Source organism: Saccopteryx leptura, chromosome 1 (assembly GCF_036850995.1).
Source record: "Saccopteryx leptura isolate mSacLep1 chromosome 1, mSacLep1_pri_phased_curated, whole genome shotgun sequence".
Taxonomy (NCBI): Eukaryota; Metazoa; Chordata; class Mammalia; order Chiroptera; family Emballonuridae; genus Saccopteryx; species Saccopteryx leptura.
Window position 1 is genome coordinate 12,194,262 of NC_089503.1, and position 21,467 is coordinate 12,215,728.

Sequence of the window (21,467 nt, forward strand, 5' to 3'; positions counted from 1 at the left end):
GGCAGGGACTCAGGGAATATCTGTTGAATGGGGTTCTTCAGTTTCTCACTTTTCTGGAACCCTGGGAGCACGCTCTATGACTTGGTTTTGCACCCACTAGAAAAAATTCCCAACCTCAGCTATGCCTCTAGGAAGGGAAGATGATTGACATGGCTGAGATCCAGGGCCCAGAGCATGCCCGAGGCACCCCCAGGTCCCCTGCTAGAAGGGTGCTGGGTGACCCACCCTCCTGGAAACCACACCTCCCAGACCTCCCCCGAGCCAAGCAGTCTTTACCACCCTGTTCTCAACTCTCTAAAGCCACAGAGTTCAAATTCGCCAAGGGAAGATCAGGGAAGAGTGCCCAGGAATCCGGTCCCGGCTCCTGAGAGCTGGGAGAACAGGGTAGTGGAGCAGGCCCGAGGGCTCCCACAGGGGGGCTGGCCCAGGGACCCCGGGGAGGGAATCCAGAATAGCCCCGTGCTGAGCTGTGCAGAGTGACCCCTGCTGTGGAGGCTGGGTGCCCCTCTGGTGGACAGCTGCCCAGGCCGGCAAGCTTACATGGCACCTGGTCCACGGGCAGGTGGCAAGTCCTCTCCCCGTGACGCCTCCAGAGAAAACGAGTATCCTCAGAGACCAGCATCACTCAGGAAGGAAGCGGGCAAGTCTCCCCCAGCTAATGGGCACAGCCCTCAGGGTGGGCCAGGGGGCATGGGGCCGGCCGGCATGTCCAGCCCAGCCCGTCTCCACCTCCCTCGCCCGGGAGCAGCCACTTCATCTAGCTGCTGCCTGACTTCTCCCGGTGAGCTGGCGGCCTGGCAGGCGGGCTGGCGGGCTAGCCTGCCGGGGTCGTGCCTACTCCTCCCCCCACCCTCAGGAAGTGACATCATCCCACTTTCGACAAGGAGGAGTCGGAGCACGGGTTCTGGGAAGCAGGGAGAAGGATGGAGAGCACAGAGCCGCATGGTGGGGCGGCCGGGTGTGGTCTGGGGCTGCCGCGGGCTGGAGCTAGAGCGCTGTGTCTGTGACAAGTGTCTGACAGCACCAGCTTCGGTCAGAAAGGATGGGACGGGAGGGGCTGGGACACCGTGAGCCGCAGCAGGGCCAGGGCAAGCCAGAGCTGCCGACAGCTGAGGCTTAGCCACGGGTTCTCCACAGCCCCTCCCGGTCTCCAGATGGCTCCCGGAGGGGCGGGTGGAGTGTGGGGTCTGGCTCAAGGGGCCTCCTCATTCAGAAGGAATGACAGAGGTCCGGGGCCAGCATGGGGCCAGTGCGGTCCCAGCAAGCACTGTGGCTCCACCTCCTGCTCCAATCAGGACAGGCCTGGGTGGAGGAAGAGGAGCCCCAGCCCCTGGGGGGCAGTGAGGACCCTGCCCCTGCCAGCAGCCCAGAACATCTTGTCCTCAGGTATGCCCCGGGGAACCTTCCCAGTCGCCCCTTGCTCCTACCCTTTACCTCTGGGGAGTCTACAATGACGGACACTCCTTAACTCGCACATACCACTCGCACATCCCCCTCTAACTCACGCGCAGCCCCACGTGCGCACACGGCCCCGCCCTCCCTGCCTCCAGGTGGGAGAAAGAGGGCCAGCCAGGCACCTGGCCCTGCTGAGGCAGCTAAAGGTCTGTTAGGCACTGGAGTGAAGTGGCCGGCGGCAGCCTCTGCCCCCAGCCTGAGTCCCACAGCTGAGGTCAGTGCCAGTGCCCACCAGATCACACGGACTCCTGCCCCTGCTGGGGCCAGCCTCCTACTGCAGAATCCTAGGCCCAGTGCTGGAAACTTCCAGCCAGGTTCCACCACCTGCTAATGTGTGACTTACTAGTTGTGCCTCAGTTTCCTCATCTGTTGATTATTCCCACCTGCTAAGAGTTCTGTTGAGGACCACAGAGGAAATTGTCCGCAGAGGCCCTAGCCAGGCTGGAAAGTGCAGGGGAGGGGAGGCAGAGGGAGAGTGTGTGACTGCCCCCCTCCCCGCCTGGGCCTGTGGACTCTCCAGCAGGTCAGCACCCGGGCCCGCTCTGGGCTGAGGGTGACAGGGCCTGTGCTGCTGCCGGGGGGAGGACGGGACAGCGCCGTTCCATGCGGATTCATAAATCTCAGGGCTGCTATTTTTAAGGGCCTGAAAGACATCCTTTCTCTCCTTTCTCTTGAGACCCCAGCTCCTCACAATGGGGGCCTGTTCCGCTGCTGGGGATGTGATTTCATCTGGAGGAAATGTCTCAGGAGGGGGAGGGCAGAGGCTGCTTCCTGGTCGGGAGCTGCCAGTCATCCGGCTCTCCTCCCCTGGGGCACAGGATCAGTGCCCTCCAACAACCATGCTGGACGGGCACAAAGCCTCCCCGCCACCGAACCCCAGCCCAGTGGCACCCCAGGGCGCCCCCTCCCGTGGGGGGAGACCAGGGGCACTGCCAGGCTCCCCACCCCCCTGGCCGAGCCCCTGGCCCAGGCAGGTAGGAATGAGGTGCGAGGAACCCCCCACATGGATAAGATGACTTGAATGGCCCTTCGGAGCCACCTTCTTCCCTTGCCCACAGAGCCCAATTTTCCTGAGGGCGACCCAGGCCTCATTCTGGGAGTTCCTCTTCCTAAAACTGCAAAGAGTCTTTTTTAAAAATGCACATGCTGTCCCCTACTTTAAAAACCTTCCGCCCTGGCCCGTAGCTCAGTGGGCAGAGCGTCGGGCAGACGTATGGACGTCCCAGGTTTGATTCCCAGTCAGGGCACACAGGAGAAGCAACCATCTGCTCCTGCTTCTCTCCCTCTCTCCCCCTTCTCTCCGTCTTCGCCTCCCGCACCCAGTGCCTTGATGGACTCAAGCGTGGCCCCAGGTGCTGAGGATAGGTCGGTTGGTCCCAGCAAGTCACCTTCAGGCACTAAAAATAACTCGGTACTCGAGCATCAGCTCCAGATGGGGTTGCTGGGTGGATCCTGGTAAGGGCACATGCAGAAGTCTATCTGTTTCCCCTCCTATCGCCTAAAAGTAAATAAGTAGATAAATAAAAACCTTCCATGGCTCCCTGTGGTCTGCAGGGTGAAGTCCATGCGTCCCAGGCAATGGCTAAGGGCCTCAGTCACCAGCAGGCAGGCTCTGCAACATTGGGCAGGTGGCCTGCTCTGAGTCCTGGAGCAGGAAAAGATACCACCCTGTGGGGACAGACTGCAGCAGATCCTGCCCTCAGCCACCGGTTCCTTCTGGCTGGGGAGAGGTCCCAGCTCCTCCTCACACTGCCCAGACCCTCCTTCCCTGCTGCCCCCACGCCTGCTGCTCCCTGAACTTACTTCTTTGGAAGGTTCTGTGCTTTGTTTACCCCACTTCCTCTACCAGGAAAGCCCTACTCATCTTTTTATTTTTTATTATTATTTTTTTTTTCTGAAGCTGGAAACAGGGAGAGACAGTCAGACAGACTCCCGCATGCGCCTGACCGGGATCCACCTGGCACGCCCACCAGGGGCGACGCTCTGCCCACCAGGGGGCGATGCTCTGCCCCTCCGGGGCATCACTCTGCTGCGCGACCAGAGCCACTCTAGCACCTGGGACAGAGGCCAAGGAGCCATCCCCAGCGCCCAGGCCATCTTTGCTCCAATGGAGCCTTGGCTGCGGGAGGGGAAGAGAGAGACAGAGAGGAAGGAGAGGGGGAGGGGTGGAGAAGCAAATGGGCGCTTCTCCTGTGTGCCCTGGCCGGGAATCGAACCCAGGTCCCCCGCACACCAGGCCAACGCTCTACCGCTGAGCCAACCGGCCAGGGCCCTACTCATCTTTTTAGATCCACCAAAAGTCACCTCCTCTTTGAAACCCTCCCTGATAGCCCCCAGCCACCCCATCCTCACGCTGAACAGGCTGCCCCCTAATGTATCCTGAGGCCCTCACCCCCCTGTAGCCCTGGGCACACTGTCTTACAGTAAACTCCTGGACTCCTTGCTACCCATCCCTGCCCCAGCTCAAATGACAGTGGGGGGGGGGCTGGCATGTCCTTCATCTTCACACCCCCTCTCCTGCCCCTGGAGTATGAGCACATCCAACCTCAAAGCCAGCCCCTGGCCTCCTGAGCAGCCTCACAGACGGTCCCAAACCCTCACTGCTCCCCCAGAGGCATCCCCATCCCCAAGCCCCCCTGAGGGTGCTCCCTTCCTGTCATAAAAGTCCTCTTAGCTCACAGCCTTGGCTTTGGGGGGAATGCCCCACCCATTGCCTCCCCGGCCTCAGGGAGAACCATCTCCTCTCCCGAGTCTGTCCTCACGGCCTGAGGGCTTCTATGGCTTCTCCTGCCAAACAGGGCTGACACCACCCCCTTGGAAGGCTGCAGGGAGGACTGACTGGGATGATGTCACCAGAGGGTTTGCACAACCCTGGCAGGCCGCAGGCCTCCACTCGTGGTGACTGTCATATTAACAGAGCTCTTGAGACTGCTGGCGGGGGACTGTGGCCAGACCTGGGGTGGGTCAGCGCTGTGGAGTCCTGACTGAAACACCCCGCCCCGCCCCCGCCGTGAGCCCTGGGGGGGGGGGTAGGGGCTGCTGGCTACAGCACCCAGGCTGGGCTTCGTCCCCTGACCCTAAGGTCCCTTTGGGCTTGGTCCTGGGAGCAGCTTTCAGAGAGAAGAGCCCCTGGGCAGAGGGTCCCAGCTGAAGGGTGCCGAGAGCCCCCAGGGGAGCGAGGGGGCGTGGGCTGCCTCTGGTCTGCACTCCAGATGGCCCCGTGCAGGGTCTGGCCTTGGAGGAGGCCGAAGGTCCCTTTGCTTGCCTGAGGTCCCAGTGCCCACAGGGACAGGACGATGCCCTGTGAGAGACCCCAACAGTCCCACTTCCAGCTTCCACGTCAGCTCGTGGCCTTTCCCCCCTGCCCAGAGGCAGCCTCAGGCCTCTGGGCCCAGGGATGGGCTCTGGAGGGTGAGTCTCAAGGGAGGACCGCCAGGTCTAGGCCACGGGGACAAGTCTGACACCGGCTGCATCTCGCCTGTGTCCCAATCCGGGACGCAGCGCCTTCCGTCCCCGCAGCAGTGACGTGGCGACGCAGCGGTCTCGCTCCACATCCTCCACGCTCTGCCCGTGCCAAGTCCTGGCTCTACGATGACCGTCTGTGTGACCTCGGACAAGCTACTTAACCCCTCATGCCTTGGGTCCTCATTCCTCACGCCGGGCAGAGACAGGATCTGCCTCAGAACTGTCGTGAGGGCGAAATGCATCACAAGCCTAAGATTGCACCGGTCACCCCGTAAGTGCTGAGCAGGTGCGGGCTCTTTTAGTATCGTTACCGCTGCAGAGGGACAGACTGGGCTCAGAGACGCCGGCCCGTGACCTCCCGAGGAGCAGGGGGCTGAGCGGACAGGAGGGCCATCCAGAGCCCACACCTAACGCCATCCAGAGCCCACACCTAACACCATCCAGAGCCCACACCTAACGCCATCCAGAGCCCACACCTAACACCATCCAGAGCCCACACCTAACGCCATCCAGAGCCCACACCTAACGCCATCCAGAGCCCACACCTAACACCATCCAGAGCCCACACCTAACGCCATCCAGAGCCCACATCTAACGCAGGGAGGCCAGTGAGAAGGGGCTTCAGAGCCTGACCTGTGGTGGCGCAGCGGATAAAGCGTCGACCTGGAACACTGAAGTCGCTGGTTTGAAACCCTGGACTTGCCTGGTCAAGGTACATAGGTGAGTCGATGCTTCCTGTTCCTCTCCCCTTCTCTCTCTTTCCTCTCTAAAATGAATAAAGTCTTCAAAAACAAAGAGGGGTCTCAGAAACAGTCCTGCCACCCCCTTTTACGGGTGAGGAGACTGAGGCTCAGCAAGGCCCTGAGGCTCTCGGCTCTTCCTACTGACACACTGTCCTGGAGCCCCCCACGAAGGCCCACTCCCTCCTCCTCCTCCTGCCCCACGGCCCTCGAACTCCCCGAGAGGCACGCCATTCAGAGTGTCACCCCAGGGCCCTCGAACTCCCCGAGAGGCACGCCATTCACAGAGTGTCACCCCACGGTCCTCAAACTCCCCGAGAGACACGCCATTCAGAGTGTCACCCCACGGCCCTGGAACTCCCCGAGAGACACGCCATTCAGAGTGTCACCCCACGGCCCTCGAACTCCCCGAGAGGCGCGCCATTCAGAGTGTCACCCCACGGTCCCCGAACTCCCCGAGAGGCACGCCATTCACAGAGTGTCACCCCAGGGTCCCCGAACTCCCCGAGAGGCACGCCATTCACAGAGTGTCACCCCAGGGTCCCCGAACTCCCCGAGAGGCACGCCATTCACAGAGTGTCACCCCAGGGTCCCCGAACTCCCCGAGAGGCACGCCATTCAGAGTGTCACCCCACGGTCCCCGAACTCCCCGAGAGGCACGCCATTCACAGAGTGTCACCCCAGGGTCCCCGAACTCCCCGAGAGGCGCACCATTCACAGAGTGTCACCCCAGGGTCCCCGAACTCCTCGAGAGGCGCGCCATTCACAGAGTGTCACCCCAGGGTCCTCGAACTCCCCGAGAGGCACGCCATTCAGAGTGTCACCCCACGGTCCCCGAACTCCCCGAGAGGCACGCCATTCACAGAGTGTCACCCCAGGGTCCTCGAACTCCCCGAGAGGCACGCCATTCAGAGTGTCACCCCACGGTCCCCAAACTCCCCGAGAGGCGCGCCATTCACATAGTGTCACCCCAGGGTCCCTGAACTCCCCGAGAGGCACGCCATTCACAGAGTGTCACCCCAGGGCCCTCGAACTCCCCGAGAGGCACGCCATTCACAGAGTGTCACCCCAGGGTCCCCGAACTCCCCGAGAGGCACGCCATTCACAGAGTGTCACCCTAGGGTCCTCGAACTCCCCGAGAGGCACACCATTCAGAGTGTCACCCCAGGGCCCCGAACTCCCCGAGAGGCACACCATTCACAGAGTGTCACCCCACGGCCCTCGAACTCCCCGAGAGGCACGCCATTCACAGAGTGTCACCCCAGGGTCCCCGAACTCCTCGAGAGGCACGCCATTCACAGAGTGTCACTCTAGGGTCCTCGAACTCCCCGAGAGGCACACCATTCAGAGTGTCACCCCAGGGTCCCCGAACTCCCCGAGAGGCACGCCATTCACAGAGTGTCACCCCACGGCCCTCGAACTCCCCGAGAGGCACGCCACTCACAGAGTGTCACCCCACGGCCCTCAAACTCCCCGAGAGGCACGCCATTCACAGAGTGTCACCCCACGGCCCTCGAACCCCCCGAGAGGCACGCCATTCAGAGTGTCACCCCACGGCCCTCGAACTCCCCGAGAGGCGCGCCATTCACAGAGTGTCACCCCACGGCCCTCGAACCCCCCGAGAGGCACACCATTCACAGAGTGTCACCCCAGGGTCCTCGAACTCCCCGAGAGGCACGCCATTCACTGAGTGTCACCGCAGGGAGCCCGGGCTGAGATCCTCTCCATCACGCTCTTGAAGATGCATAACCCTGTCGGAAGCCGGCAAAATCCTGGCGAGCTCCCTGCCGGAGACCCGTCTGCGGGAAGGCAGCCAGCACGGGCACGGCTCCCCAGGCTCAGGGGTGGGCTCAGGGATGGGCTGGCTCCCCAGGCACCCCCGGCCGGCTCTCTCCACCCCGGGCAGGCAGGGCTCCCGTCGCTCCGCAGCTCGGCTGCCGAAGGAGGCGAGCCCCTCAGACCCGAGCCCACCTTCCCTGGGCCCCCTGGACCGAGGCTGGTGACTGGGCCAGATGTAGCCACGGCCGGACCAAGAGCGGTGTCCCCAGGCCAGAGAGTCACCGCCCCTCCTGTCCTCACCTTCCGCTTCTGAAGAAGAAGAAGTGAGACTAACGGGAGGCTTGTGGTCTTGTGCGTTAATAAACATTAGTATTTATTTGTATTCACGACAAATGACTGTGTGTGCCTTGTAGGAACCACAAACAATGGACAATGTAGGGTACAGGCAGTCCTGGGGTTACAGACCAGGTAGGCTTTGTAGGCTTGGAAATGTTTAAGCATTGATATGCTCAGACAGGTAAAAATAAATACTATGTTAAGGCAAACATCTAAGTTGCATTTAATAGATAACTGTACCTGTTCCCACTTACATGCACATTCAACTTTTAAGAACAATCTTACAGAATCCATCTCGATCATAACGTGGGGACTGCCTGTACAAACTTAAAAACCAATAAACCTCAAAACAAGAACTAAGTAAAATTAAGCCCTGGCTGGTTGGCTCAGTGGTAGAGCATTGGCCTGGCGTGTGGAAGTCCTGGGTTTGATTCCCAGTCAGGACATACGGGAGAAGCACCCATCTGCTTCTCCACCCTTCCCCCTCTCCTTCCTCTCTTTCTCTCTCTCCTCCCCTCCTGCAGCCAAGGCTCCACTGGAGCAAAGTTGGCCCAGTGCTGAAGACGGCTCCATGTCTCCACCTCAGGCGCTAGAATGGCTCCAGTTGCAATGGAGCACGCCCCAGATGGACAGAGCATCACCCCCTAGTGGGGATGCTGGGTGGATTCCGGTTGGATGCATGCGGGAGTCTGTCTCTCTGCCTCTCTGCTTCTATATAACTTTGGAAAAATACAAAAAAAAAAAAAGAACGAAGTAAAATTAAGACAGAAGGTTGGGGGAATCCATTGCACACATGCAAGACATAAAGGCCCACACGGTGGCTTCCCATGAAACGACTGTCAGACTCCCAACTTCCTGGTGGCCGAAGTGCAAAGGGAGGCTGGGGGGTCTGCAAGGGCTCTGAAGCTCTGCAGGGGGTTCTGACCCTCAGTGCCCGAGGGGAGGGCCCAGGACTCCATCCCCACGATGAATGCAATTCCACGGGAAGGGCTTTAAAATCGGAAAGTGCTCTAAAGAAGGTGACAGGGACAGGTAGCTGTTGCCTGCTAGGCCCCTTGGCCTATCTGATTCCATGTGTTTCTGTGTTGGGTGCTGGAGCTTGTCTAGTCTTGGAGTCTTGGGGGGCATCTGATGGGGTGAGGGGTACTGACAACAGTGCAGCTGGGTCCGGGCAGCCTGCAGGGTGACCGGTGGCCCTAGAGGCCGTGGTCTCTGGGCAGGCTCGCCAACAGCCCCCTCTTACCTAACTAGATGAGTAGATGGTCCCTGCTCTCCTCAGCAGTGTCCAGAGTGTGGGCCTCGTTGGGGGTCAAATCCCTGTTCTTCCACGTCTTAGCTGCAGGGCTGGCTAACCTCCCTCCAAGGGAGGTGATCAACACGTTGTCATAGCTGGAATCACTTCCCAACGCGGCGGGGCGGTTCCAGGGGTCCGTCTGTGGTTTGGGGACCCTGTCGTCTTGCCTCCCGTGGCACTGGTCAGTTGCCTACCATGCACTGGGCCGTGTCGAAGCCGTTCACAAACAACTCACTTCATCCTCATAACCACTCTGGGAGGTTGCTACTGCTGTCACCACATTTTATAGACAGGGTACAGTGTCTTGCCCCAGGTCACACAGCCTACATCCAGAGCCTGTGTCTGAACCACTATGCGCTGCTTCTGAGCAGGACGCAGCTAAACGCCTGTTTCTGGTGCCAGGAGCTGGCTTCAAGCATCCTCTTGTGGAGCGAGGCCTCAGCACCGTCCTCACAGCACGGGGGAGAGTGCGGGTGTCGCCCCGTTCTGCAGATGAGGAGAACTGAGCCCAGGGGAGCTCGGCGGGGGGTCCCGGGGGGAGCAGGCCGTGGCGCTGGGAGCACGCACGGGGCTAAAACTCGATGTGTCCTCTCATTCCAGCCCCATCAGGCCATGAGGGGGAGCACCCCAGCTTTACAGATGAAGAAACCGAGGCTCAGAGAGGCTCCGTGTCTGCCCGGAGGTCCTGTGACAAGGACCAGGCAGAGCTGGGAAGCTCAAGCACCTCTGCGAGCTACTCGAGAAAGTTTCTCTGCCTTCGGTCCGCGTCCTGGTTCCCCCGCGCACTGGCAAGGCCCACGCGTCCCTTCCTCCCCGAAGGCCCTTCCCCTCCCCAGGTCCGCGGCCCCGCACAGGGGCTGGGCTCTGAAAGGCACAGGAAGGGAGAAGGCGGCGAGGGAGGTGACAGAGAGAGAGCGTGCGTGGGCCGGGGGCCACATGCTTCACCAGCCTGTGCCCGGGTGTGCGCAGCCCAAGTTAGGGGCCGAAAGCTGTCGCTTTTCTCGCATCAGCTGTGCCGGAGCAGAAGGCAGAGCCGAGCCTGCCCAGGCCCGGGGCCGGATCTCAGCTCAAGATGGGTCCTCACACACCCAGGCCCCGGGATGGCAGCAGGGTGCCCGGCGTGGCCAGGCCAGGAGGGGGACGCCGCTGCCACGTGTCCCCCTCTGACCCTAGGCTCTCGGACACCCTAGGTGCACAAGCACCTTCCCCACAGCCCTGGCCCCGATGGCCTGGAAGGGCCGGGAGTCGCCTCCTGCGTCCCTCACGACAACCCTATTGGGGGCGGCGTATGGCTGTGCCCACGTCACAGATGGGGAAACTGAGGTTCTGAGAGGTTAAATCACCCAGTCAGTGAGGCCCCGGGCCAGCTGTGTTCTCTCCACGTCAACGTGCCTGCTGGCCGGAGCCCCGCCCTCCCAAAGGGCCAGCTGGTACCAGGCACGAAGTCCAGCGCAGAGGATGGAAAGGGGCAGCTCCAACTACTGGAGGCTGTGCCCGCAGCCGTCCCGGGCTGGGCACGGAAATAGCTCCAACCATTATTCTGTCACCTGCTTATTTTTTAAAACTTCTTATGTAACATTTACTACATGCCAGGCACTGTGGCGGGCAGTTCAGGAACACTGCCTTCTCTAATTTCATCTTTCTAACAACCCCAGGAGGCAAGTTATTCTTATCCCCATCTTACCGAGGAGGAAACCGAAGCCCAGAGCAGTTCGGTAACTCGCCCAAGGTCACCCAGCTAGTGAGCGCAGAGCCAGGCCCGAGCCGAGACTCCCCTCGGCTGTGCCCCCTTGACCCTCCCTGGGAGCCCTCATCCGGCTCCATTTATCCCTTCTCCTGGAAGCTCCAGCTTTGATTCTCACACTAAGTATTTTCCACTCGTCTTCAACAAGTAGAAATTGCCATCTGCCACCGGCCCTGTCACTGACTCCAGCCAACTCCCCAGGAATCAATTGGGGCCTTTAGTTTCCTGCTGGACTGTTCCAGGAGGCGGCTGGCTACCGGGAATGAGGAGGAGGGCCCGGAGCGCAGCAGGACCTTCCCTGCTCCCACCTGAGCCCCCCGCCCCACCCCGGTGCCCTGTCCAGGGGGGTTACGACAGGGCGCACTTAGCAGGGCTGGCAGGGACCGGTTCCCAGTGGCAGAAGGGGTTCCAGGTTTTATTTCTGAATTCTTCCTTGGAGACTGTTTATTTTCCTGAAACTAAGAATGGGCCCTAGTCCTACACTCATTCGGTCATGGGGGGCAGAGGTGCCCCGGTGCAGCTGACGGGTGGGCACAGCTGGCTTCCTGATGGCACTGCCCGGCCGCCGGGGTCTCCGAGCCCAGGACCACCTCAGGCTGCCTGTCTGTGTGGGGGATGTGGGTCCCCGCCCAGGTCTGTTTCTGTTTGGGCGAGTCCTCTCCGAGCCGCCCCTGTGGTTGTCTCACGTCCCCTCGTGCTCCAACACGTCCTTACCCGGTCTCCCTGGGGACTCCCCTGCCCCTGGCCTCAGCCCTGGCTGGGGGCAGCCCTGGCCCATCGCTTCTACTCGTCTGTGACCTTCACTTCTCTGAGCCTCATTTTCCTCACTTGCAAACTGGGATAATAAAGGTGCCCACTTCACAGGGAATCATGACAAAGTAACGTCTATCACACGCTCAGCCCACATGAAAGTGCTAGCGGCCCTCGTTATTATTAACCGTCCCTCCCGAGAGTGCAAAGTCCCTGCCCCGAGGTGTGGCAGCCGCGCTAATCTCTCTGTGATCTAAGTCAGCTCTCCCAAACAGAAAGGCCCTGCTCTCTGTGCCCGGTGACCAGGCTGACCCATGCCGGCCCGAAACCTGGCCACCCTGCACAACGCCCTGACCTACCTTCTCAGGTAGGGATGGCGTCATGCCTCAGGAGCCCACCTGCCCAGGCTGAGCCAACCCTGGGTCTTTAATCCACAATGAGCCAGTGAGATGGGAATCGCCTCGCCACAGGTCAGCTCAGACTGCGGAGCGCAGGCCCACGGCCACGCCTGCCGCAGTGCCCCGCGCCTGTCTGTGTCTCTGCGTCTCAGGGTGGTCCTGCAGGCCCCTACCCAGCTCCACCTCTGGACGCTCACCGCAGGGGCCCACCCCTCGTGTCCATCAGTCAAGTCCAGGATTCTAACCCGCAGCCCTGCCCCCACCCACAGCCTCCCCCAGGACTCTGCTCTCCTGCCAGCCACCTGCTGGGAGCTCCCACCCCAGCCGGCTGTTCATCTGCAGTATTCTGACTGCTTCTCAGAACTTCCCCCAGGAGAGAATCCCTGTCCCAGGTGCTGGCAGCACCTCCTAGAGGAATTAGCACCTTCCACTTCATTAGGGGCCCCCTAATGAGGCCATTAATGAGGCTGCTAAGTGGGCACAGCTAGCCTAACACCTCCCCTCGAGGAAGTCCCACTGCCATGCCCAGCATACCCTATGCCACCGGGGTCCTGTCCTGTCACGCCTCCTCAGGATGTGGCCAGGCCTCAGGGTCTGGCCTGCACTGGGGAAGATGCCGCCCAGACTCCTGAAGGCTGCATGGGCCACGGCTGTGCGGAGGGGCCACCGCCCGGGGCAGCACGGCCATCTAGGGCACAGACCGCCACTCGGGCTATTGGGTTTCACTTCGACCATTCCCCGGGCATCGCAGAAGCAGGTAGGGATCGAGTGACTTCGTAACAGGAGCTCTTTCCCAGGGGAGGAGGTCTGCGGAGTTCCTGTATGTGACAGGAAGGGCTGACATCCTCTGTCCCCACAGGGCATGGGTGGAGGTGGGCATGGGCCCAGGCCCCACCCTCTGTGGCTCTCCTCTCCTGTGCCCAGTGAGTCAGTTCTCTGAGGATGTCAGTGCTCCCCAAAGTGGGTTTCCGGGACCCCTTCGGGCACCCCCAGGTGGGGCGAGGTGGTCTCAGCTGGGGCTGGCAGGAGATACCGTCAGAGCAGCTCTGAGCTGGATACACGTCGGCGTTCCTTGTAACTCTGTGTTTGAATTCGAGTCTCGAGGCTTGAAAGTGTTTGAGAGGCACCGGCTAGGATGGCCTCTCGGGTCCATTCTGGTCTTGACTGTTAGAGTTCCACTCGCTGTTTTGGTTCCGGATGGCTGAGGAGGGAACCTTGGGGCTCCAGGCGGGAGCCCACGCTAAGTCCACCATCACACGTGTCTCCTGGCCTGAGTCACGAGGGCAACCGAGGCCCAGAAAACACTAAGTCAGGAGCTCGAAGACCAGGCCCGTGGCTGACTCTTCTGTCCCTCAGGCCATCCCGTCTCCTCCCACCGCTGGACACGACAGAGGCGGACCCAAGCAGAGGCGAGCACAGGCCTCCACGAAGGCCTGGGAGCTCAGAGGCCCCTGCCACCAGGTGGAGGACAGTGCGGACCCAAGCAGAGGCGAGCACAGGCCTCCACGAAGGCCTGGGAGCTCAGAGGCCCCCTGCCACCAGGTGGAGGACAGTGCAGACCCAAGCAGAGGCGAGCACAGGCCTCCACGAAGGCCTGGGAGCTCAGAGGCCCCCTGCCACCAGGCGGAGGACAGTGCAGACCCAAGCAGAGGCGAGCACAGGCCTCCACGAAGGCCTGGGAGCTCAGAGGCCCCCTGCCACCAGGTGGAGGACAGTGCGGACCCAAGCAGAGGCGAGCACAGGCCTCCACGAAGGCCTGGGAGCTCAGAGGCCCCCTGCCACCAGGTGGAGGACAGTGCAGACCCAAGCAGAGGCGAGCACAGGCCTCCAGGAAGGCCTGGGAGCTCAGAGGCCCCCTGCCACCAGGTGGAGGACAGTGCGGACCCAAGCAGAGGCGAGCACAGGCCTCCACGAAGGCCTGGGAGCTCAGAGGCCCCTGCCACCAGGTGGAGGACAGTGCAGACCCAAGCAGAGGCGAGCACAGGCCTCCACGAAGGCCTGGGAGCTCAGAGGCCCCCTGCCACCAGGTGGAGGACAGTGCAGACCCAGCTTCTGTCCTCGTGCCGCTGTTCACGCAGAACCCAGGGCCTTCCGAGCACAGTGCGGAGGCCACTTCCGAGGACGAACCATCTGCTGTCCCCTCGTCGGTAAAGGGGGTGGCAATGACACGGCCCCCTTTGGGGGCTGCCGTGGGGACAAGGTTCCTAGTCGTAAAGTGCTGAGAGCAGCGGCCGGTGCAGCGGGAGGCGGGCGGCATTAGCTATGCCACACATAGTTTAAAATTTTAATTAAATAAGCCGTCTTCTCAAAAGCATATCATGGCTCCTAAATGCTCTTTAAATAAGATTAAAACTCCCAACCATTAGCTATAAAGCTCTCCGCCACCCGCTGCCCCCACCCCCGTCCCTGTGAGAGGGCAAGCCCACTCCTGGCCCCCATCGCTTCTCCTGCCTGCCCATCAGGGCACCGAGCTCGGGCCGGGGCTTCCTCCTCCCTGAGCCCCCTCACTTCAGAGGCTCCTCCCTGCTGGAGCTGGGGCCCGTCCCCACGTGGCCTCATGGCCCTTCCCTGGCTGGTCCACCCCCTGCCCGCCTGCTCCTGGTGCACCTGACTGATCAATGTTACATGGAGTCTCCCGAGGGAAAAGTTTCGGCCTTCCCCTGCTTCTTTCCCGGCTGGACAGGGGCGGGGGCGGGCCCGGAGGGTCTGGGGACAGAAAGTGGAAATGGGGCGAACCCAGGAGGGAAGCCCAAGTCTCCCCCCACCAGTCACCTGAATAATGTCACCGTTCTGCCCATTCATGTCTAGACAGGACCGAGGGACCCACTTTCCGTCTGGGTAAGAAGAGGCTTGACCATTGGGCTGGAGTTTGATGTCATTTCCCTTCCCAGAGGACTCCTCCTCATGGCTTGGGGCCCCAGTCCCGACATCATCACTTTTTCCTAGCCTGCTCCCTGGGAGTGGCAGCAGGTGGAGCTGAGGCCACACGCCCAGCAGTGCCCTGGTGACCATAGGCTGGGACCACTGCCCTCCAGCCCCGAGTGGCACTCCAGAGAGGTGAAGGCATTTGACGGGGCTCCCTGTCATCCTGGGGCAGGCGCTCCCAGCCCCAATAACTGCCGGCTGGTAGCAGGCACGAGGCAGACCTTTTCCTCACCACGGCAAGCTCTGGGGACGTGGGTGGCATGCTGGTGACTCGAGAGAATGAACCTTTCAACAAGAGCAGACAGTGCCATCGAGAGAGCAGCAGGCCCCGGGCACTGAGTTCTAATGGGATGCCCACTGGGGCCGAGGAGACAGACAAGGTCCTGGCCAGGCTGGCTGAGGCAGAGGCGCCCGCTGGCAGAAAGCAGCACCTGGTCTCCTCCAGGGCTCGCAGAGGCAGTGTGACAGCACCTGCTGTCTCTGCAGGGCCAGCCCTCGCTGCTGGCCCCAGGCAGGCTCTGGAGAGGGGAGTGGCCGGCGAGCTCGAGTCAGTGAGAGCTAGGGGACCGCGGGGGGAGGGGGGCTACGTCATTGCGGGGGGGGGGGGGAGCTACGTCATTGCTCCTGCTGAGTGCTCCACTCTTGGTGGCTGCTATAAATACCACTCCTGCTTCTGGATGTTATAGGAGGTGACCTAGAATTGTGGGCTCTGGGGCCCCCTGGGTGCCCCCTCCCTGCCGGTGTTAGACCAAACCTGCCTGACCCGAACATCCTCACAGCCCGCGAGCCCGCCCCCACCAGGCAGGGCCTCGGAAACCCCAGGAGTTGAGGGGGACGGCTGCGGCACTTCTACCAGCTTCGGGCGGGCCGGTGCTGAGGACACAGCCTCCCTGCAGCGCAGAGGCCTGACCAGCCTGCAGAGGAGATTTGGCCCGAGACTGCCTTGAGCCTCCTCTGGCCCCGAGCGCGGGGAGGGACACGGGGAAGCCACTGGTGCCCGTCTCCTCCCCCACCTTCTCGGTCCCACGGTCCATGCTGGATGTGACCTGGTTTCCAAACTTGCCGTCACGTGCAAAGCCACTCTGGGATGCACTCTACTTTGACAGGTCCGGTGAGAATGCTGGACAGCTGTTCAGCCCAGTAGCTTCGAAGGGGGCCCTTCCCTGCTCCAGAGACCCAGGCCCCAGGGCTCAGGCTGCTCTGACCCGGAGGTGACTCTGGGTCCGGTGTGAGGACACGAACCCTCACATGTGGCCAGGGTATGGGCCCAGGCTCCCTGGCGTAGGGCAGGGCCGGGATCTGAGAGGAGAAAAGGCTGGAAACAGCTCCAGGGGTGGGCACGAGGTGGTGTGAACACAGGTGAAGTCTAGTTAAAAATAATTCATGCCTGCGGCCACTCTGCATCCATCCAACAGATAATCAGAGTGCCAACGACACGCCAGGGGCCCCAGCGATAAATAAAAGATATGAGACAACCCTCACGGAGCCTACAGGCCGGGAGAAGAGGTTTCAAGCTAATTTTCACAGAGAACAATGAAAAAAATTGCTCCGTGCACTCGGAAGGGGGTCCTGTCAGAGCCTGAGTAGGGAGGGGAGGGGCAGCTGCCGGAGGGACAGGGAGCCAGAGCTGGGACCTGAGGACAGGCTGGGGAGGAGGCCACGGGGAGAGGGCAGGGGGGGAACGCCCTCAGCGGGAGGGCGCACGCAGGGACCGCGCAGGATGGTGCAGAGACTGGCCCGGCGGCAGAGGCAGCGAGGAGGGCCGAGGCGCAGAGGCTGGTGCGGCCAGTCTGAGCTTCATCTGGAGAGCAACCGGAAACTGCGGACCAGGGCGGGCACCAGGGTGCAGGGAAGTGGGCGCCCAGAGCCCCGGCAGGCAGTGGGAACAGACGGGATGGAGGGGCAGAAAGGGGGAGCGCACCGTCAAGGCTGCCGCCGCCTGGTGGCCCGTGCAGCTGGACGGCGGCCGCCCTGGCGTCTGCCCTGACCCCTGGGGCGGCTCCTGGAACGGCAGGGACCATCACGCTCCTGGGGCACCTCCTGCAGGCAGAGCAGGAGGGACGGTGCCCTGGTCCACCCCATCCTGGGGGACGCCATGAGAACAGAGGACCGGGCAGCCTGCTCACCCCAACGGTGACATGCTCCCCAGGGTTTCAGCTCGGCCTAGCCTTGCCCTCCGGGGTGCAGCAAGCCAGGGTGGTCCTCAGAATGAGCTGGACGCTGGAGGTACTTCCCCTGAACAGGGTGGTCCTCAGGATGAGCTGGACGCTGGAGGTACTTCCCCTGAACAGGGTGGTCCTCAGGATGAGCTGGACGCTGGAGGTACTTCCCCTGAACAGGGTGGTCCTCAGGATGAGCTGGACGCTGGAGGCACTTCCCCTGAACAGGGTGGTCCTCAGGATGAGCTGGACGCTGGAGGCACTTCCCCTGAACATTCAGCTCCTATGCTCACTGCCACCCAGCTCTGACCATGGACAGGACCTCACGGAGGGACCCTAACCGGGCAGAGGAGATCGCAGACGACGGAGACTGGGACGAAGGACCGTGCCTGCTGGGCAACCCTCCCCCGCATTTCCAGCCACCCTGCAGAGCTCATGGCACTGACAGCACCCCACACACACACTGCCGGCCCACCTGCCCCATCGCCCTGCTGCCGGGCTCACCACCCTGCAGAGCTCAAGGCACTGACAACACCCCACACACACACTGCCGGCCCACCTGCCCCATCGCCCTGCTGCTGGGCTCACCACCCTGCAGAGCTCATGGCACTGAGAGCACCCCCCACACACACTGCCGGCCCACCTGCCCCATCGCCCTGCTGCCGGGCCCACCACCCTCCAGCACTCGGGCCCTCACACAGTCCAGACTGTCCGGTCCCAGCGCCACGGCCTCAGGCCTCCCTGCCCGGACACGTTCCCCGCCCCAACCTCCGCGGCTGGCTCTCTCCTGTCACTGGTTTCTTGACTCAGACGTGGCTCCTCCAACCGGCCGGCAGGATCTCAGGTGCTCCTGTCCCCTCTGTCACAGTCCTCTGCTGTGCACTTCCCCCAGCTAACACTTGCCGGCTTATTTATACTTGTCACCGTGTTTCCCACTGCCTCCCCCGGTGTGGCTCCAGGGCAGGGACCCCCTGTCTTCTGCCCTGCCGTGTCCCCAGGACCCAGCAGAAGGCCAGGCGTCCCTGAGTCCCTGCTGTCTGAGGAGGGACGTGTCCGAGCACAGCCTGGGGGACCGGGAGCCCTGAGCCCCGGTCCTGGTTCTTCCCACGCACGTCCGTGGGCCGCGTGGACCCCAGCCCTGCCTGCCTGGCTCCTTTGCAGCAGCCACCCCGGAGGGAGCTCGCTGGGGCCTAGCCGCCACGTTGTGGGGGCAGCAGGGGAGAAGCGGGACGTCCTCGTCTCCCTGAGGCAGCAACTGGTGGGAAGGGGTGTTGGGTGCTTTGCCTGAGGGGACACAGTGAGGAGCAGCTGGTGGACCGTGGCCAGTTATCCAGGGAGGTCCTCTCCCCGCCCAGCCCTGCGCCCCGACTTCTCCTTGTGGGACGGTGACTTGTGGCATCCCCCTCCGAAAAGCACACTGCTGGAGAGAAGTGGCCCCTCCGTGGGGAGAGCACGCAGGGTCCTGCTCCCAGGTGCAGCTGGGCCCGCGAGCCCTCTCCCTTAGCCTGGCGCCCTGTGGGCCCGCAGCCTGGGGCCCAGGCCGTGTGTGGTGGTTGGGGGGCTCAGCCAGGACCTGCAGCCAGGCTGTCAGCAAGAAGAGAAGGAAGGGCCAGGGGACGTGACTTCCCATCAGAGCCTGGGCTTCCTCTGAAAACACGGGGCTTGGCCAAATGATGCCCAGTTTCCCTAGACCCACTCCCTGTTCCCCCTGCGTGGACAAGATGCCCGGTTTCCCTAGACCCACTCCCTGTTCCCCCTGCGCGGACAAGATGCCCGGTTTCCCTAGACCCACTCTCTGTTCCCCCTGAACGGACAAGATGCCCGGTTTCCCTAGACCCACTCTCTGTTCCCCCTGTGTGGACAAGATGCCCGGTTTCCTTAGATCCACTCTCTGTTCCCCCTGAACGGACAAGATGCCCGGTTTCCCTAGACCCACTCTCTGTTCCCCCTAACGGACAAGATGCCCAGTTTCCCTAGACCCACTCTCTGTTCCCCCTGCGTGGACAAGATGCCTGGTTTCCCTAGACCCACTCCCTGTTCCCCCTGCGTGGACAAGATGCCCGGTTTCCCTAGACCCACTCTCTGTTCCCCCTGTGTGGACAAGATGCCCGGTTTCCCTAGACCCACTCTCTGTTCCCCCTGAACGGACAAGATGCCCAGTTTCCCTAGACCCACTCTCTGTTCCCCCTGCGTGGACAAGATGCCCAGTTTCCCTAGACCCACTCTCTGTTCCCCCTGCGTGGACAAGATGCCCAGTTTCCCTAGACCCACTCTCTGTTCCCCCTGAACGGACAAGATGCCCAGTTTCCCTAGACCCACTCTCTGTTCCCCCTGCGTGGACAAGATGCCCAGTTTCCCTAGACCCACTCTCTGTTCCCCATGTGTGGACAAGATGCCCGGTTTCCCTAGACCCACTCCCTGTTCCCCCTGAACGGACAAGATGCCCGGTGTCCCTAGACCCACTCTCTGTTCCCCCTGAACGGACAAGATGCCCAGTTTCCCTAGACCCACTCCCTGTTCCCCCTGAACGGACAAGATGCCCGGTTTCCCTAGACCCACTCTCTGTTCCCCCTGCGTGGACAAGATGCCCAGTTTCCCTAGACCCACTCTCTGTTCCCCCTGCGTGGACAAGATGCCCGGTTTCCCTAGACCCACTCCCTGTTCCCCCTGCGTGGACAAGATGCCCGGTTTCCCTAGACCCACTCTCTGTTCCCCCTGTGTGGACAAGATGCCCGGTTTCCCTAGACCCACTCTCTGTTCCCCCTGAACGGACAAGATGCCCAGTTTCCCTAGACCCACTCTCTGTTCCCCCTGCGTGGACAAGATGCCCAGTTTCCCTAGACCCACTCTCTGTTCCCCCTGCGTGGACAAGATGCCCGGTTTCCCTAGACCCACTCTCTGTTCCCCCTGCGTGGACAAGATGCCCGGTTTCCCTAGACCCACTCTCTGTTCCCCCTGTGTGGACAAGATGCCCGGTTTCCCTAGACCCACTCTCTGTTCCCCCTACATGGACAAGATGCTCGGTTTCCCTAGACCCACTCCCTGTTCCCCCTGTGTGGACAAGATGCCCGGTTTCCCTAGACCCACTCTCTGTTCCCCCTGCGTGGACAAGATGCCTGGTTTCCCTAGACCCACTCTCTGTTCCCCCTGAACGGACAAGATGCCCGGTTTCCCTAGACCCACTCCCTGTTCCCCCTGCGTGGACAAGATGCCCAGTTTCCCTAGACCCACTCTCTGTTCCCCCTGAACGGACAAGATGCCCGGTTTCCCTAGACCCACTCTCTGTTCCCCCTGCGTGGACAAGATGCCCGGTTTCCCTAGACCCACTCTCTGTTCCCCCTGTGTGGACAAGATGCCCAGTTTCCCTAGACCCACTCCCTGTTCCCCCTGCGTGGACAAGATGCCCGGTTTCCCTAGACCCACTCCCTGTTCCCCCTGCGTGGACAAGATGCCCGGTTTCCCTAGACCCACTCTCTGTTCCCCCTGAACAGACAATGTCCAAGGATCTCCAATCTCCACCTCAGGAATACGATCCCAGGAAGACTCAGGAGTACAAACACCCCCACCTCACAGCCGTCCTGGGAGGTGGATGGGGTAAGAATTGCCCAGTGTTTGAAGGGCACCAACTTGAACTGAGTTTAAAACCTACCCATCACTGACTTGCCCGTGACCTCGGGGAGTGTCTAAGCCCCAGTTCCTCTCCAGACAATGGAGACGAGAGCAGCTGCTGCCCGCTGGGCGGCTGAGGACGGGCGGGGACTTGGTCAAGGGCCTGTCCTCTAGATCCTCCTTTCCGTGACTCTGATATGCTCTCTGCCAACTTCCTAGGAATGTGAGGAGGACAAACAAGACCCAGAGGAGGCTCCTGAGGAGGAATGCTCTATAAAAAGCCTCAGCGACACCATGCCTTCCGTAGAAGACAGAGCCCTGGGCCTCGTCCAGATACTCCGGGCTCCCACCTGCACGCACAGGGACCGGGGCAGAGCAGCGGCCCTGAGAGGCGTGCCCTCACCCCAGCCCTCCCCTCCCAGGGGCAGGGGCCGAGGAGGGGCCTGGACAGTGGGGACTGGGATCTAGCCCTGTGGCCCGCCCCCTGCCGGTCCTCCCTTCCAGGGAGAGTTCTGCATGGGGCCTCCTCTCGGGGCTCAGGAGGGCACAGGAGATCATGTCCGGGAAGTGCTCAGAGCTCCTCAGAGAGAAAAAGGCCCAAGGGACCCAAGGTGGGATCAATTATGAATCAGTGTGCTCATTTATTAGCGCCTTGTTCGCTGCAGGGCAGACCGGGATCGCGCGGGGGTCGGGATCGGGGAACCCGGGTTTGGTACTGGGCTTCGCCACTCGGAGATGTGGACCCAGGTTCCTGTGAAAGGGGATAGAGAACATCTCAGTGACACAGACAGGAGTGGCCTTCCCCTTCAAATG

General features: G+C 61.8%; 1 protein-coding gene across 6 annotated transcripts in view; it reads right to left on the bottom strand.

Moving 5' to 3' along the window:
• Positions 1-21,467, bottom strand: part of DAGLA (diacylglycerol lipase alpha) — a 73,415-nt gene that overhangs the window by 29,098 nt on the left and 22,850 nt on the right. For 2 of the 6 annotated variants that reach the window (XM_066360796.1, XM_066360777.1), the window contains exon 1: positions 541-754. The exons of the other annotated variants lie outside the window; for them this stretch is intronic. The gene's annotated coding sequence lies outside the window, so the exon portion shown is untranslated. Of the gene's footprint in view, positions 1-540; positions 755-21,467 lie in introns of those variants that run through there. 6 annotated transcript variants of the gene reach the window in all.